The following is a 17813-nucleotide window of genomic DNA, read 5'->3' as shown; positions in this document are numbered from 1 at the left end:
TGGAATGATCATATAAAATTAATTGTTGGTAAGGCGGGTACCAGGTTGAGATTCATTGGGAGAGTGCTTAGAAAATGTAGTCCATCAACAAAGGAGGTGGCTTACAAAACACTCGTTCGACGTATACTTGAGTATTGCTCATCAGTGTGGGATCCGTACCAGATCGGTTTGACGGAGGAGATAGAGAAGATCCAAAGAAGAACGGCGCGTTTCGTCACAGGGTTATTTGGTAACCGTGATAGCGTTACGGAGATGTTTAATAAACTCAAGTGGCAGACTCTGCAAGAGAGGCGCACTGCATCGCGGTGTAGCTTGCTCGCCAGGTTTCGAGAGGGTGCGTTTCTGGATGAGGTATCGAATATATTGCTTCCCCCTACTTATACCTCCCGAGGAGATCACGAATGTAAAATTAGAGAGATTAGAGCGCGCACGGAGGCTTTCAGACAGTCGTTCTTCCCGCGAACCATACGCGACTGGAACAGGAAAGGGAGGTAATGACAGTGGCACGTAAAGTGCCCTCCGCCACACACCGTTGGGTGGCTTGCGGAGTGTGAATGTAGATGTAGATGTAGAAAATGTCACGCAAAATACCGACAAACACTGTTGGTATGATTATGAATTACTCATGTTTCGTCGAAGTACAATAGGAAATAAACAATTACCGCTGTTCTTTATTGCGAAAAAGCGGTTAGTGAGAATGATACAAACACCTTTCCCTGCTATCGCCTGAATTAGGAGGCTTATTGCTTGTTTGGTTTAATTAATTACTAGAACATGAAGCAATTGATATAAAGAATGCTTTTTCCAAACTTTGTATAAAAGAAAGTCTGCTATCAAGACATTGCTTTTGTTCAATTACTTTATTTATGACTGGACGTTTCTCTAACTGAAGACACTCGTCCGTGCTCTGCACTGCAGTCGAGCTCTGCCAACGTTGTTCTCTGTTCATTGGCTGACTGTGTCTTGTGACGTCAGATGCGCAGAACGAACCTAAACTCGGCCGTCGTCATAAATGACGCGCACTTTAGTAAAAAGGCTACTTTACTCCGATGCAAACGCATGCGAACGAGGGTTACCTCTGTTGTAAACGGTAGGCGAGTGCAAGCAAACAGCATTCGGCCATATTGAGGTAGCATTCGCAGATGCTCGCTCGTGTTCCACTGGTTGTCGTCATTCAGTGAACCATCAAAGAAAGATCGCGTGCTCCCTGCTTGTGGACTCACAGCAAACGGAGCATTCATCTTCTGTTTTGCACATGAACTACTATTGTTACTGAATGTGAGTGGTCAGTAGAGAATGTAATGTTGCTCATAGAAGGCCGCGCGGAGTGGCCGCGCGGTTATAGGCGCCATGTCACGAATTGCACGGCCCCTCCCGCCGGAGGTACGAGTCCTCCCTCGGGCATGGGTGTGTGTTGTCCGTAGCGTAAGTTAGTTTAAGTAGTGTGTAAGTCTAGGGACCGATTACCTCAGCAGTTTGGTCACTTAGGAATTCACACACATTCGGTCTGGAACCGCGCGACCTCTACGGTCGCAGGTTCGAATCCTGCCTCGCGCATGGATGTGTGTGATGTCCTTAGGTTAGTTAGGTTTAAGTAGTTCTAAGTTCTAGGGGACTGATGACCTCAGATGTTAAGTCCCATAGTGCTCAGAGCCATCTCAACCAAATTCACACACTTTTGAACATTTTTTTGCTGATAGAGGATTATAAACATATCGGATCACCCTCTGGAGATATCATGGTACTACCATGAAACGCCACCTCGAGCCTCAGTTCAATGAGGAAGAGAATCCGCAAGGTTCTGTAGCTGTGCAACATCCAGCTGAGGCCAATCATTTGTGATTAATTTTTATGTGGAGCTACCGAACTGCGAGGATGTTGACTGATATGCTCGATGTTCGAAATAAAAGGTACGGAACAACACTATGGGTATAACTTGTAAGGTAACAGGGGATAATATGGAGTTCTTTAAAGTAGTTCGTAATTTAAATTTAAAGCACAGCAGCAGAGATAATGTGTTGGGCAAAATAGACCGGAAAATACTTGTTTTGTTTTTTGATGGGCGTTGTAGTTCCGTTGTATAGTGTTATGGTTTTCTTTTAATTGCAACGAATTATAGAAGTGTGGTGATAAATGTGTAGAATTATATAATGTATTTAGATTTAAGTATTTAAATCTTATAAAAAAAATTGTAAACGAATTGTGGCCATGTTCATGCATTATTTTGACCAACGTAGTGTCACGTGACCTGACTCAGGACTGTGGATGTGAGTGGGAAAATCGGGTCTTTTGTCGTTGGTCCGTTGTGGTGGTAAGTTGGGAACGGCAAAGTGCCGCGAGTGTAAGCATGGATGCCAGTGTATGCGAAGGAACAACGTGAAAGTGTGTGGGTGTGAGACAAACAGTGTACGAATTGCACCGATTATTATTTGTACAGATTGGATTTATTTGTGAACTTAAAAATGCATGGCCACAAAGTTAAAGCGTTTCTTTTGAATAAATAAGTTTCAATCTGAACGTATATAGTTCAATTCACTGCTGTTCAAAAGCTAGCCAATATATGACTCAATAGTAGGGGCGCAAATGCAACCGTTCACTACCAACCCCCTTTGCAGAGGAGCCACGTGAAAAATAGGTAGTGAACGAGCCCGAGTACAGTTGCAAACTGACGTCTTTATTTAAAAGTAATCACCAGAGGCTTGAGCACTACTGCCCACCGTTTCATGAGCGGAAGGATCCCCTGTTCTCACAGGTCCTGTGGCCGTGACAGGAGCTAGTCCTCAGCTAGGTCCTTCAGGTCGCCATCCGAGTTGAAGCGCTTCCTTCTGAGATTTTTTTTAGAGGACCAAACACATGAAAGTCACAGGGCGAAAAGTCTGGGCTGTGGGGCGGGTGCTGAAGCTGTTCCCAGTTGTACATGACCATTATATTTTGTATGACCTCGGAGACGTGCGAACGACCGTTTTCGTGGAGCAGATGTTCTCCCTTCGTGAGCAGCCCAGGCCGTTAGCTCTTGATGGACTCATGTAGGCTATGGAGTGTCTCTCAGTACGCGTCACTGGGTCTTTTTCGTACACGAGGAATTCGATCTGTATGGGAGGGACCTCGGAAGTCGGAAAAGACGATGAGCATCAACTTGCCTGCTGAGGGCACAGCTTTGCATTTTTTTTAGGGGGAGGTGACGACGCATGATTCCACTGCATGCTGTCCTGAAATGTGTCTGGCTCCCAGTGATGGCACTGGCTCCCGTCACCGATGACGAGACGCTCTAGGAAAGCAGAGTGTTCATGAAACTGCAACAGGTGTTGAAGTGTTAGCCCCATACGCAGATTCTTTTGAGGTTCTCTGAGCTTAACTTCGGAACCCACTGCACGCACATCTTCCGGTAACCCAGCATGTCCTGCACATTTGTCCACACTTTTCTCACAATGGCCCCCACCATCACTGCTACATTCATATTGTGATACGCCGATGACTTCTCACGAGGTAGCTCACCTTGCTGATGTTTTCGGGCGTGATTACCTTGTTTGTTTGGGTTGGTCTCGGATCATCACTCAAATACTCGCGGCCATCACGACAATAGGCGTTTCACTTTCTCAATGACTTATTGAACGTACTGTCTCCCACATATACGGCCGCCATCCGGCGATGAATATCGGCCGGTTTAGCCCCTTCTGTTATGTATGAGGCGGAACTATGAGCCTCATGGATAAAGGGTGACCCGGCTGAGTCACGCAATTTGACTCTTAGTCTGATCACGAGGGGTGGCCATTAATTGCACACGTTGATCACGTAGGCTGACGTGAGGATCAATGAACTATACTTGAAGGGATGTATCTGGAACATCTTAGGTGATTAGAAAGTTAATAGACAGGAATACAATTAAATACTTAGCTTTAATTCAGCATCGGCGGTGAACGTCGATCTTGACTTTGTACAATCATATTTACAAGTGCAGTTATAGACTGAACTGCGAATACTTCTTTACAATTTTGATTTCTTCACACATGTAGATCAATTGTCAATGGATAAACTGTATGTGGCGTTTGGCTAGGTCGTAGCTACTGACTTAGCTGAAGGCTATGCTAACTAGCGTCTCTGCAAATGAGATCTCTGAAGCTATAACATGTGAACCATTCCTATTAAAATCGGCTGTAGTACTGGGCAGTTCGCTAGCTTGTCTGTTAAGACCAGCAGGGTGGCGGCGCTCGATCTGCTAGCGTCGACAGTGGCGACTCGCGGGTCCGATGTGTACTGACGGACCGCGGCCGATTTGAAGCCTACAACCTACCAAGTGTGGTGCCTTGCGGTGACAGCACATCTTCCACAGTCAAATATCTGATACCACATCGCTGCCTCCGAGTCGTCGAATTGTGCAATGTGAACGCCATGATTTCTTCACACGTAGTGCTGCATCATATGGACGGAACACAAAACTGCCTGCTTCTTTCCCGAGTCATGTACCCGCGCATGCGCAGAACTACGCCGGAGACTACATTCCCATTACTAGATGTCTCACTACTTTGGGATATGCAAATTTCAACCACTTTAGTTACTATGATGTTTCACATCTTTTCATTTGAACAATTCTCATACATTTCTCATACATTTGATTCGCTGTTCCACTTAGTTACCCGCATTTCCTATGAAACAGATACTGGGCAATTTAGAATGCCAGTGGAGGTGTGAAAGAGTGCCTGAGTGTTCATCAAATCAGGTACGTATCCGTACAGCCGTATGAACCTGGCTGTAGTCATCTTGGAAGATAGGAGTGTCCAGAGTGTACTCGTCATGAATATTTAGAAGAAAATGGAACACTTACTCATGGAGAATGCTGAAATAAACATCCAGGTGCATATTCACGATAACCTGAAAGAGTGGACCCAAGTCACAGTACGAAGAACGCCCTCAAAACACTACAGAACTAAATGCAGTCTGAACCATATTATGGGTTAAAGGTTTCATTGGACTTTTGGTCCACTTGACACCTTGAAAAGAGACAAAATCGTGACTTGTAGGGTGACTCTGTACGGCCCCAGTCATATACTCTCCAGGCTCTGTGCTGTATGCCCCACCAAAAACTCGCAGTTTTGTATATCACTATGAAGAATAGCCTTTTTGGAGGTGTCTGGCTCCAAATATCCATTGTGTGCAGTTTCCTTGTAAAGTGGCTGAAATGGACCTGCAATCAGTGATATCACCAGTTCACGTCGGCATTGAAACCTGTTGTCATTGACGCGTCTTCTCCCTGTCTATTAGGCTCTTTTTATGATTGCCGTTCTTACACTGTGTTACTTGGTTGCGAGTGGTCCATCATTCCTTGTAGACGCTTTGGACAGTCCATGTTGAGGCATCAACAATTTGGGCAACTTTCACGATGTCTCATGGGCCCATTAAAACACAGGAGCCGCTTTCTGTCACTCCATCAGATTTCCTGGTCAACCCAGCTATGTATCGTATTGTATTGTACGGAACTGGGGATCTAGAAACGACAGAGAGGTTTCGTCCCCGCCGCTTTCCTCAGTGGTACACAATCCCATAACAGGCTACAGCAGTACACTCACCCCCCTGCCGCTCCACACCGAACCCAGGGTTATTGTGCGGTTCGGCCCCCCAAGTGGACTCCCCCCCCCCCCTCCACCCCGCCCCCCTCCCTCGCCCCATGGGAACGTCTCACACCAGACGAGTGTAGCCCCAATGTTTGCGTGGTAGAGTAATTGTGGTGTATGCATACACGGAGTAAGTGTTTGCGCAGCAATCGCCTACATGGTCTAACTGAGGCGGGATAAGGGGAACCAGCCCGCATTCGCCAAGACAGATGGAAAATCGCCTTAAAAATCATCCAGAGACAGGCCGGCACACCAGACCTCGACACTAATCCTCCAGGCGGGTTCTTGCCGGGGACTGGCAGGCCTCCCCCCCCTCCCCCTCCACCGCCCTCCCCCCCCCCCCCCCTGGAAAGCAGTGCTTTAGACTACACAGTTAACTGGGTGGGCAACAACCCTTCTTACTGGGTTGGGGTTGTTTTGGGGGAGGAGACCAGACAGCGAGGTCATCGGTCTCATCGGATTAGGGAAGGATGGGGAAGGAAGTTGGCCGTGGCTTTTGAAAGGAACCATCGTAGCATTTGTCTGGAGAGATTTAGGGAAATCACGGGAAACCTAAATCAGGATGGCTGGACGCGGGATTGAACCGTCGTCCTCCCGAATGCGAGTCCAATGTGCTAACCACTGCGCCACCTCGCTCGGTCCATCTTACTGAGCTGATTCCTTAAAACCGATTGGTACACACTGTGGTCAATACAACGTCTTATCAACAAATCTTGGCAATTAATATGCAAATCGCACCACGCTAGGCACCAAATGTACACTGACTGACATTTGCTAAGAACAACCGCCAGTTTCTATGGAACAACCAACAACTGCTATGGAACACCTGACAAATGATAGTGAAATTAAATGATGAGGGTGAGACGTGTTAACTGCAGTGAAGCCTGTGCACGAACGTTCTCTATGCACTCGACAATTCATGCAGTACAGTGTCTGATGAAGGTTGTTGTGGAACCGATTAGTGTGACATACAGTGTGGTACGGCAACATGTTTGCAATACACCATTTGAGTGCTTACGATCTTAGACGAGAAGCTGGACGCCTCGAAGATGGTCAAATTATCACTTCGGTGGCCACATTAATGGGTGTGTCCAAAAGTGTCATCTCACGATTAGAAAAGGCCGGTGGAAACTGGAAATCCCATGTGGAAGACGGACCACCACAACGCAAGAGAATCGATACGTAGACCCAGTGACGAAAAGGAACAAACATCTCACTCCTAGCCAGATCGCTGGCGGAATCATTATATGGCGAAAAAATCAGGTTGGTTTGCAGGTTCGGAAGCCTGTTTATGCATCCCACTTCAGCCAAGCCGTTGTCGAGAAAGAGTTCGTTGGCGTAGGCAGTACTTTGGTTGGGGTCATGCAACACTGCTCCAAAATGATGTTCATCTACGAATCCCGTTTCACTGTGGCCACCAGTTAGTGTGGAGGGAGAGGGGAACACGTTACACACCACAGAATTCTCATGAACGTTATCGGTAAGGCCTAGGTGTTATGTTGTGGGCGTGTATTATGCACAATGATCGAACACTACTGCTTATCTTCGCATGTGATACTGTTGCAGCACAACGGTATTGCAGGGAGATCGTTCTGGATCATGTCCGCCTGTTTAGCGGTGCGGTAGGTCCCCAATTTTTTTCTGGAATACGTGTCCTGTCCACACTCACAGGACCTCTGAGGAGTGGACACACTGAAACAAAAGGTAGGAATATTGGTCTATAATTTTGCGGGTCCGTTATTTTACCTTTCTTGTATACTGGAGTCACCTGCGCTTTTGTATACATACTACGGGAGTTCAAATGGGGATCTCTGGAGGGAAGGCGATGTTTTTTTCGTGAAACACTATTGAGAAAATTTAGAGGGCCGGTATTTGAAGCTGAATGCCGAGCGATTCTACTGCCGCCAACATACAACGCGCGTAACGGCCACGAAGATAAGACACGAGAAATTAGGGCTCATACGGAGGCGTACAGACAATCGTTTTCCCCTCGCTCTATTTCCTAGTTAAACAGGAGGGGAAATGTCGAGCAGTGGTACAGGGTACCCTCCGCCACGCACCGTACGATGGTTTGCGGAGTATCTATGTAGATATAGATGTAGATGTAGAACTGAAGATCCTAGATCCTGAATGTACGGAATGGCCTGTATATTCCCCAGACCTAAAACCTATAGAGCATACCTGGGATGCTCTAGGCAGACGTGTTACCCACCGAATATCCCCTTCTCGAACCGTGCAAGAACTGAAAACCGCTTTAAGAAGGGAGTGGGACAATATCCCCCAAGGACTTCTCAACAGTTTGTAGCCAGCATGAATAACAGGTGCAAAATGTGCACCAGTGCCCGCGGAGAGCGTATTCCCTACTGAGAGTCGGCCTTTATACTGGGAGTCTGACCGGTGCCAAACATGGGCGTTATTTCTGTCTGTTATCCTGTTTTCCTATGTGGCGAAATTTTTCATCATAAATATACCGCTCCACCACTACTAGGCATGTAGTATATTTCATGTCGTGCTTCACTGCCTGTGATTATTAAGGTCCAACAGTTTCGCTTTTCCTTAGCAATTGTCAAGCAGAGTAGTAAAAGAAATTAATTGAAGGATTAAAAATGGAAGCATTTATGTTTATTATAATATCATCAATACAAATACAAAATACAGGACTGATTTGATTGGGCGTAGACACGACTAAGTAATGCTGAGAATGTTGTAGGCCGAGGTGAATGAATTATCTCATCTCACGGTCAACGGAATCGGTTTTGCATGAAGGTATGTGCGACAGATGGGAAGTCGGCACGATGCATTAGTCTCACCTCGTTGTTTGGCGTCTGTTTAACGGCCGACTGCTTTCATCTGCTGCAGCTTTAAGGGCGGCTTAAATAATTCCTTCTTCCATGGTGGCTGACGTAATCCCTTAGGTGCAGAGCCCTTAGGTAGCCGACGTAGTGTTTCTGTGCTTGCGGTTACGGTGGTTACTGTCGGCAGTGACTAACTTGCGGAGGCGGTATTTATGTAACATTCAGAGGCAACGTCAGACAAGGAGATCCAGTGAGTATGTTACAGAGTGACGATAAACTTCGGAATGAATGCAGGAATCTGACTCGAAGTCTGAAGGCTATGAGTCAACAACATGTTGTCATGCCCCCAGAAGGCAAACTCACTGATCTTCCGATACCGCTGACTGCCTGCTCACCATCTCTTCAATGTCTCTTGACTGTCTTCTCCACCACTCTTTGACTGGACGGTTGTCTACCTGACTGACTAGCTACTGACTCTCTGCTCTGTTTGCTCTCTGTTCACATTGCTCACTGACTGACCGACTGATCCTCTGCCTGACTAACAATCTACTGTTCGACTATCCATTGACCGACCGATCATCGAATTGTCCGCTCACATCTCTCATTTACTGCTCAGTTTCTCTTCGCTCTTGACTGTCTTCTCCACCACTCTTTGACTGGACGGTTGTCTACCTGACTGACTAGCTACTGACTCTCTGCTCTGTTTGCTCTCTGTTCACATTGCTCACTGACTGACCGATTGATCCTCTGCCTGACTAACAATCTACTGTTCGACTATCCATTGACCGACCGATCATCGAATTGTCCGCTCACATCTCTCATTTACTGCTCAGTTTCTCTTCGCTCTTGACTGTCTTCTCCACCACTCTTTGACTGGACGGTTGTCTACCTGACTGACTAGCTACTGACTCTCTGCTCTGTTTGCTCTCTGTTCACATTGCTCACTGACTGACCGATTGATCCTCTGCCTGACTAACAATCTACTGTTCGACAATCCATTGACCGACCGATCATTGAATTGTCCGCTCACATCTCTCATTTACTGCTCAGTTTCTCTTCGCTACATCCGCTTGTCATTTTTTTCCATGGTCACCCTCAATCTGCCTTCAGGTCACTAAATTTTCTATTGCCTCATTTCTGTCATTGGTGTGTTCGATTTGCAATCCACCCAATGACTGATAAACACTGCATAACTGCGCCTCCCAGATTTTATGCAGGGTGAAAATTTCAGGTCGTACTGTGCCTGGCATACAACGTGGGAACTCCCGTCTCGTTCTCAAGCTGTTCCCCGTTGTAGCAGTTCCCAATGTTGGCTGCAGTCTCCCTAGCGAACTGCACATTGCTAGAATTTAACGTGGGACACTGGTGCAATGTGAGGTGAACAGGAACTGTTAACTACCTGCCATCCCCCGTGCTGGGCAAATATTAGGGATGACAATTTTTTCCAACCCCAAGATTCTAACTGCCTAAGTGCCATCGCACAAATGTACGTTCGCGACCTCGGCTGCAGTTGCGGCCAGCTGATCCAGTGAATCACCGCTATTCGATTTGCAAGGAGTCCAATGGGAGTCTTCACACAGGAGGCGCTTGCCACCCGTTGTGTGTCAGTGTCCGACGCTGGGGCAGTAATTTGAGATATCGAGTCACACACACTGTGAGATTCACTAGTGCCCGAGAGCCCTTATTGATTCCTTGAGAGACAATAGGACAGTCACCTAATCAAAATGGACAATGAGTGATGGGCGAACAGTGACAGCAACGATGTGCAGTTAGAGGTAAGACGTAACTGTCCTCGGTAGCGACTCATCACGGGCGTTGAGAGAAATTTCGTCTACTACAGTACTGTAGGTAAATGCTGAGAGAAGACTCACTTGAGGTGTCGATACCTGCAAATGTCCGAGGTGCTGTTGCTGATGCGACTAAGCCCTTGAGCAGACAGCACAGCCTTTTCCTCTAAAGTTATCTGTTCTCTATCATCGATCTTATTCACGAGAAATCTTGTTCTCCTGAATTTGGTAAGGCTTGGTCCAGCGAGATTTTTTTTCAGACATTGAATGTCCAGCCGGCAGCTGTGGCCGAGCGGTTCTAGGCGCTTCAGTCCGGAAGCATGCTGCTGCTACAGTCGCAGGTTCGAATCCTGCCTCGGGCATGGATGCGTGTGATGTCCTTAGGCTAGTTAGGTTTAAGTAGTTCTAAGTCTAGGGGACTGATGACCTCAGATATTAAGTCCCATAGTGTTTAGAGCTATTGAATGTCCGTTGGTAACGTCTTTGGCAGTCCATTCTCCTGTCGATCTGAAATACAGAAACTAAATCACAAGAGAAAGTCAGAAGAACATATTATTCTGGCAACAGCTGTGGTCACCTAGTGCCGTTGTGGGCCCTGTAGCCTAGCACCCAAGTTGCAGATGAGCCGATTCCGTGACGTCCTTTATTTGTCGTATAACTCATCGGCCGATTGACTAAACCACTCACGGAGTAAGGTATACCGGCTACCAGTTGAGGTTTCACCGTGGGAAAATCCCGAGGTAGGTGCAAGCGAGTTTGACAGCTCTATTTTAAATCCACTGTAGGTGACCGCTGTGTGCATCGGCCACGTTTCCCCATACAACAACTATGTATTCCAGAATTAGGCGCAGCAGCATCTTGAACAGTATATACTAAGGTATTAATGGTGTGTGGACGTCGGACTTAGTAACTGGCAGTGATGACAAAGTATACCTTCGCTTTCTCCCTCTGTTCTGGGACTTGTTGGTGCTATGTCAGGCACCCATCGGGATTGACATCAAGGTACTTGCGCGCGCTTCCCCAAAGTGTAGCCCCTCGCAGGATGCTTATCTGCCCCAAGTCGACAGGGACTGGACATCTTGCTACGATGAGTGTTTGGCTCTTCGCTGCAATGAAGATCAGCCTACATTTTGCTGCTCATGTCGACAGGTCATCGCAGGTGGATTGGAGTCTCCATTGCCTAAGATGGACGCTCCTGCTGCGCGTAAATAAAACTGAATGGCCCATGTGCAGCACAAGCTGGACACATGGACACATCGGCAGGTCCACCTGCATAGACTATAGAGAGCATTTAGCAGCAGAACAAGCGCCGAACCTTACGGGCAGCAGCTAACATTGTTCTCCACACAATCGCTTGTATGAGAGTAGCTGCCGTTCACAGGCGATGGAAATGTGAGGTGCACCTACATCTACACATAATACTATCCAAATTACAGTACTGTGAGAGTAGGGGGACTAGGCCGCCGTCATCCCAAGTACCGTTATCCAATATGGCGGCGGTGACGTCAACCAAGATGGTGGCCATGACGTCATCTGATAGCATCATCCAAGATGGAGGATTTTGGTGGGAGGTTTGAATTTTGGTCTTGTGGGCTACCTATACTAACCTGACCCTACCTCCCCTCCCCTCTCCCAGAAAATGGCGGGTAGTTCAAATTCCATCAGCACAATGCAACACATCACAGCTACCTCTACTAACCTAAGAAAATGGAGGGAAAAATAGGGTTCAAATGGCTCTGAGCACTATGCGACTTAACATCTGAGGTCATCAGTCCCCTAGAACTTAGAACTAATTAAACCTAACTAACCTAAGGACGTCACACACATCCATGCCCGAGGCAGGATTCGAACCTGCGACCGTAGTGGTCACGCGGTTCCAGACTGAAGCGCCTTTAACCGCACGGCCACACCGGCCGGCTGAAAAATAGGGCACTTGGGTTACCTCCACTAACCTAAGTCATCAGACCACCACCTCTTCCTAGGAAATGGCGGGAAGAGGACTCGGCCTGTGCTGGACATAAGTCTTTGTTGTGCTTTCAGTCTTTATTCAAACAATTTGGGGCAGTGCAGCCATCCAGTGTGTTCGCCACAAGGTCCGGAGTCCAACTGACCTAGTAACAGTACCGCCACCAGAGGGCTCTGTCATCCCTCCCATGACATAATCCAAGATGGTGGTCTGGGGAGGGGGGGAGTGCTGGGAAAAGGGCTCAGCCTGTTCTGGATAGTATGGACATAAGTCTTTATTTTGCAGGCAGTCTTTATTTAAACAATTTGAGGCAGTAGAGCCATCCAGTGTCTCTACCGTGAGGTCTGGAGTCCAACTGACCTAGTACACAGTACTGCCACCAGAGGGTGCTGTCATCCCACCTGTGTGTAATTCATGATGGCGGTCTGGAGTGGAAAAATGGTGGTAATATAACTCAGCCTGAACTGGGCTGCTGGAGAGAGGAAGGAGTGTACTTTATTTACTTTGGAACAATTTATGTAGGGATTTGAGATAGTATATTTATCACACTGATACAAAACACATGCTCTGACATGCTTGGGGCCACGCTACACAGCCTACAGACCTGAAAACTACTCGTAAATTACCGAAATAACGCATGTTAAACGCTCTGCAGACACTCAAACAACTCCTAAATTACCGAAATAATGCAGCACACAGCACACAGACATGGAAACTACTTGTAAATAATGCAATACACTGATGTGTAGACATGAAAACTACTCGTAAACCACTGAAATAATGCAAGTGACCTCTGGTGGTGGTACCTTGTACTAGGTCAGTTGGACTCTTGACCTTGTTTCCAACACCCTGGATGGTTGTACTGCCTCAAATTGTTTGAATAAAGACTGAATGCAGAATAAATACTTATGTCCAGCACAGGCTGAGTCCTCTTCCCGCCATTTCCTAGGAAGAGGTGGCAGTCTGATGATTTAGGTTAGTGGAGGTAACCCAAGTGCCCTATTTTTCCCGCCATTTTCTTAGGTTAGTAGAGATAGCCCAAGTGACGTTTCTCTACCGCCACCATTCAAATTTCCCACCATTCCATAGTAAGAGGTAGTGTTCGGATGACTTAGGTTGGTGGAGGTAGTCAAATTGACCCATCTTCCCGCCATTTTCTTAGGTTAGTAGAGGTGGCCATGGTGTGTTGCATTGTGTTGATTGAGTTTGAACTTCGTGCCATATTCTGTGGGAGGGGAGGGGAGGGGGGTTATGCTAGTGGAGGTAGCCTGATTGACCTATCTTCCCACCAAAATTTAAACTTCCCTCAAAATCCTCCATCTTGGATGACGTCATCGCCGCCATCTTGGTTAACGGTACTAGGGTTAAAGGCAGCATAGTCCCCCTACTTGTGAGAAGCGGAGGCTACTTTGTGTGCCACTGTCACTTCCTCCTTCCCTATTCCATTTGCATATGGTTCACAGGAAACTGGTAAATTCGAATTTAGAATCTTTCAAATTTTATGTTAATTGTCTTATCGAGAGACATGCTTAGGTGCCGCCCCCCCCCCCCCCCCCCCCATGAACCATGGACCTTGCCGTTGGTGGGGAGGCTTGCGTGCCTCAACGATACAGGTAGCCGTACCGTAGGTGCAACCACAACGGAGGAGTATCTATTGAGAGGCCAGACAAATGTGTGGTTCCTGAAGAGGGGCAGCAACCTTTTCAGTAGTTGCAGGGGCAACAGTCTGGATGATTGACTGACCTGGCCTTGTAACACTAACCAAAACGGCCTTGCTGTGCTGGTACTGCGAATGGCTGAAAGCAAGGGGAAACTATAGCCGTAATTTTTCCCGAGGGCATACAGCTTTACTATATGATTAAATGATGATGGCGTCCTCTTGAGTAAAATATTATGGGGGTAAAATAGTCCCCCATTCAGATCTCCGGGCGGGGACTACTCAAGAGGACGTCGTTATCAGGAGAAAGAAAACTGGCGTTCTACGGATCGGAGCGTGGAATGTCAGATCCCTTAATCGGGCAGGTAGGTTAGAAAATTTAAAAAGGGAAATGGATACGTTAAAGTTAGATACAGTGGGAATTAGTGAAGTTCGGTGGCAGGAGGAACAAGACTTTTGGTCAGGTGAATACAGGGTTATAAATACAAAATCGAATAGGGGTAATGCAGGAGTAGGTTTAATAATGAATAAAAAAATAGGAGTGCGGGTAAGCTACTACAAACAGCATAGTGAACGCATTATTGTGGCCAAGATAGACACGAAACCCACGCGTACTACAGTAGTACAAGTTTATATGTCAACTAGCTCTGCAGATGATGGAGAAATTGATGAAATGTGTGATGAGATAAAAGAAATTATTCAGGTAGTGAAGGGAGACGAAAATTTAATAGTCATGGGTGACTGGAATTCTACAGTAGGAAAAGGAAGAGAAGGAAACGTAGTAGGTGAATATGGATTGGGTCTATACAGGGGTAATGTTCTTGAGGACAATATTATGGAAATGGAAGAGGAGGTAGATGAAGATGAAATGGGAGATATGATACTGCGTGAAGAGTTTGACGGAGCACTGAAAGACCTAAGTCGAAACAAGGCCCCGGGAGTAAACAACATTCCAATCGAACTACTGACAGACTTGGGATAGCCAGGCCTCACAAAACTCTACCATCTGGTGAGCAAGATGTATGAGACAGGCGAAATACCCTCAGACTTCAAGAGGAATGTAATAATTCCAATCCCAAAGAAAGTAGGTGTTGACAGATATGAAAATTACCGAACTATCAGTTTAATAAGTCACAGCTGCAAAATACTAACGCGAATTCTTTACAGACGAATGGAAAAACTGGTAGAAGCAGACCTCGGGGAAGATCAGTTTGGATTCCGTTGAGATGTTGGAACACGTGAGGCAATACTGACCCTACGACTTATCTTAGAAGAAAGATTAAGGAAAGGCAAACCTACGTTTCTAGCATTTGTAGACTTTGAGAAAGCTTTTGACGATGTTGACTGGAATACTCTCTTTCAAATTCTGAAGGTGGCAGGGGTAAAATACAGGGAGCGAAAGGCTGTTTACAATTTGTACAGAAACCAGATGGCAGTTATAAGATCCTCGGGGAAGATCAGTTTGGATTCCGTTGAGATGTTGGAACACGTGAGGCAATACTGACCCTACGACTTATCTTAGAAGAAAGATTAAGGAAAGGCAAACCTACGTTTCTAGCATTTGTAGACTTTGAGAAAGCTTTTGACGATGTTGACTGGAATACTCTCTTTCAAATTCTGAAGGTGGCAGGGGTAAAATACAGGGAGCGAAAGGCTGTTTACAATTTGTACAGAAACCAGATGGCAGTTATAAGAGTCGAGGGACATGAAAGGGAAGCAGTGGTTGGGAAGGGAGTGAGACAGAGTTGTAGCCTCTCCCCGATGCTATTCAGTCTGTGTATTGAGCAAGCAGTAAAGGAAACAAAAGAAAAATTCGGAGTAGGTATTAAAATCCATGGAGAAGAAATAAAAACTTTGAGGTTCACCGATGACATTGTAATTCTGTCAGAGACAGCAAAGGACTTGGAAGAGCAGTTGAATGGAATGGACAGTGTCTTGAAAGGAGGGTATAAGATGAACATCAACAAAAGCAAAACGAGGATAATGGATTATAGTCGAATTAAGTCGGGTGTTACTGAGGGAATTATATTACGAAATGAGACACTTAAAGTAGTAAAGGAGTTTTGCTATTTGGGGAGCAAAATAACTGATGATGGTCGAAGTAGAGAGGATATAAAATGTAGACTGGCAATGGCAAGGAAAGCGTTTCTGAAGTAGAGAAATTTGTTAACATCGAGTATAGATTTAAGTGTCAGGAAGTCGTTTCTGAAAGTATTTGTATGGAGTGTAGCCATGTATGGAAGTGAAACATGGACGATAAATAGAGAATAGAGAATAGAAGCTTTCGAAATGTGGTGCTACAGAAGAATGCTGAAGATTAGAGGGGTAGATCACGTAACTAATGAGGAAGCATTGAATAGAACTGGGGAGAAGAGACGTTTGTGGCACAACTTGACTAGAAGAAGGGATCGGTTGATAGTACATGTTCTGAAGCATCAAGGGATCACCATTTAGTACTGGAGGGCAGCGTGGAGGGTAAAAATCGTAGAGGGAGACCAAGCGATGAATACACTAATCAGATTCAGAAGGATGTAGGCTGCAGTAGGTACTGGGAGATGAAGAAGCTTGCACAGGACAGAGTAGCATGGAGAGTTGCATCAAACCAGTCTCAGGACTGAAGACCACAACAACAACAACAAGCTTAGGTGGAAGCAATTCACTGATGAGTGAGACATTAAGACCACCTGATTGATAAATTGTTTTTCCGTCTTTGGAATAAAACATGCCCCAGATGCCGCATATTATGGTTCTGATAGTTTGCTCGTAGGTTGGTGGAGATATGTGGCATTGGATGTATACGCACATGTCTTGTAATTCGCGTAAATAACGGGCCGCTGATTTGCGTACACGGTGATGCAGTCCAGTAGTGACCAAGATGGGTTCAATAGGATTTACATCAGGCGAATGTGTTTGCCGAGACATCAGCGTGAGTTCACTACAGTTTTCCTCAAACCACTGTAGCACGGTTCTGGCTCCGAAACACGGACAATTATACTGCTGAAAGAAGACATCGCCGTCGGGGAATACCTGAAGCATGAAGGAACGAAGGTGGTTCGCAGTAGCCAGCGTGTCTTCGATTACTTCCACAGGTCCCACGCAAGCGCAGGAAAATGTCTACTGTAGCATAATACTGCTCCTACCAGCCTGCGTCCGTGGCGTGCTGCACTTTTCGAGCCGCCGTTCACCTCAATGACGGCGTTTGTGGAACGACCATCGAAATAGTTTAGCATAAATGTGATTCACCCGAAGAGCCGACACGTTCCCATTGATCGACCGTCGAGTCCCGATGGTCCTGTGGTCACTGCAATCGTAACTGACGATGTCGTTAGATCAATATGTGAATATGTAGGGGTGATCTGCTGTGCAGCTCCCTGTTTAACAATGTACAGTGAACGGTGAGCTACGAAACTCTTGTGCTTGCACCAGCATTGTGCTCTTTCGGCAGAGAGACCTCAGATCACTGTCTATCCAACTTTACAGAGCATACAAGCCTACGAATCCCACGTTCTGCGAAGGGTAGTGGATTTACAAAATATAGCGCCTAGTGGTAGTTTCACTGCCTTCTTACTTCTTTCCGTAGAGGCTCACGGCAGTAGCACGTGAACATTCGACCATCTTAGCCGTTTCCGATATACTCGTTCATAGGCACTGCGAAACAATCTGCCCTTTGTCAAAGTAGCGTATCTCAATGAATTTCCCCATTCGCAGCCCATATCCTCGTTAGGCTGATCCCCCGCTCGTGTTTTCTTCCCTCACATATTTTTGTTACCGCGTCACGTGCCCGCAACTCCATCAAGCGGCTTCCAACGTCGCAGTGGGCAGTGGTCACGATTGTTTATCAGTGTACAGTAGCTGGCTTTCTACGAAGGTACGCTCTCACAAGTTTAATAGCAAAACACACCGAGACGCAGAACATCTCTCTTTCAGTGTCTGCCACTGGAAGTGGCTGAGCATCTCGGTGACGTTTCCTACATGAACGGGTAACGAATTGTGCTGCTC

The 17813-nt window shown here is 46.4% G+C and overlaps 1 protein-coding gene across 1 annotated transcript in view; it reads left to right on the top strand.

The window, feature by feature from the left end:
- The window catches only part of LOC124775677 (pyruvate kinase PKLR-like), a 154816-nt gene that overhangs the window by 60850 nt on the left and 76153 nt on the right, over positions 1 to 17813 (top strand). The window lies entirely within an intron of this gene.

This window comes from Schistocerca piceifrons, chromosome 2 (genome assembly GCF_021461385.2).
Source record: "Schistocerca piceifrons isolate TAMUIC-IGC-003096 chromosome 2, iqSchPice1.1, whole genome shotgun sequence".
Taxonomy (NCBI): domain Eukaryota; kingdom Metazoa; phylum Arthropoda; class Insecta; order Orthoptera; family Acrididae; genus Schistocerca; species Schistocerca piceifrons.
This window is presented reverse-complemented; position numbering and strand designations above follow the sequence as displayed.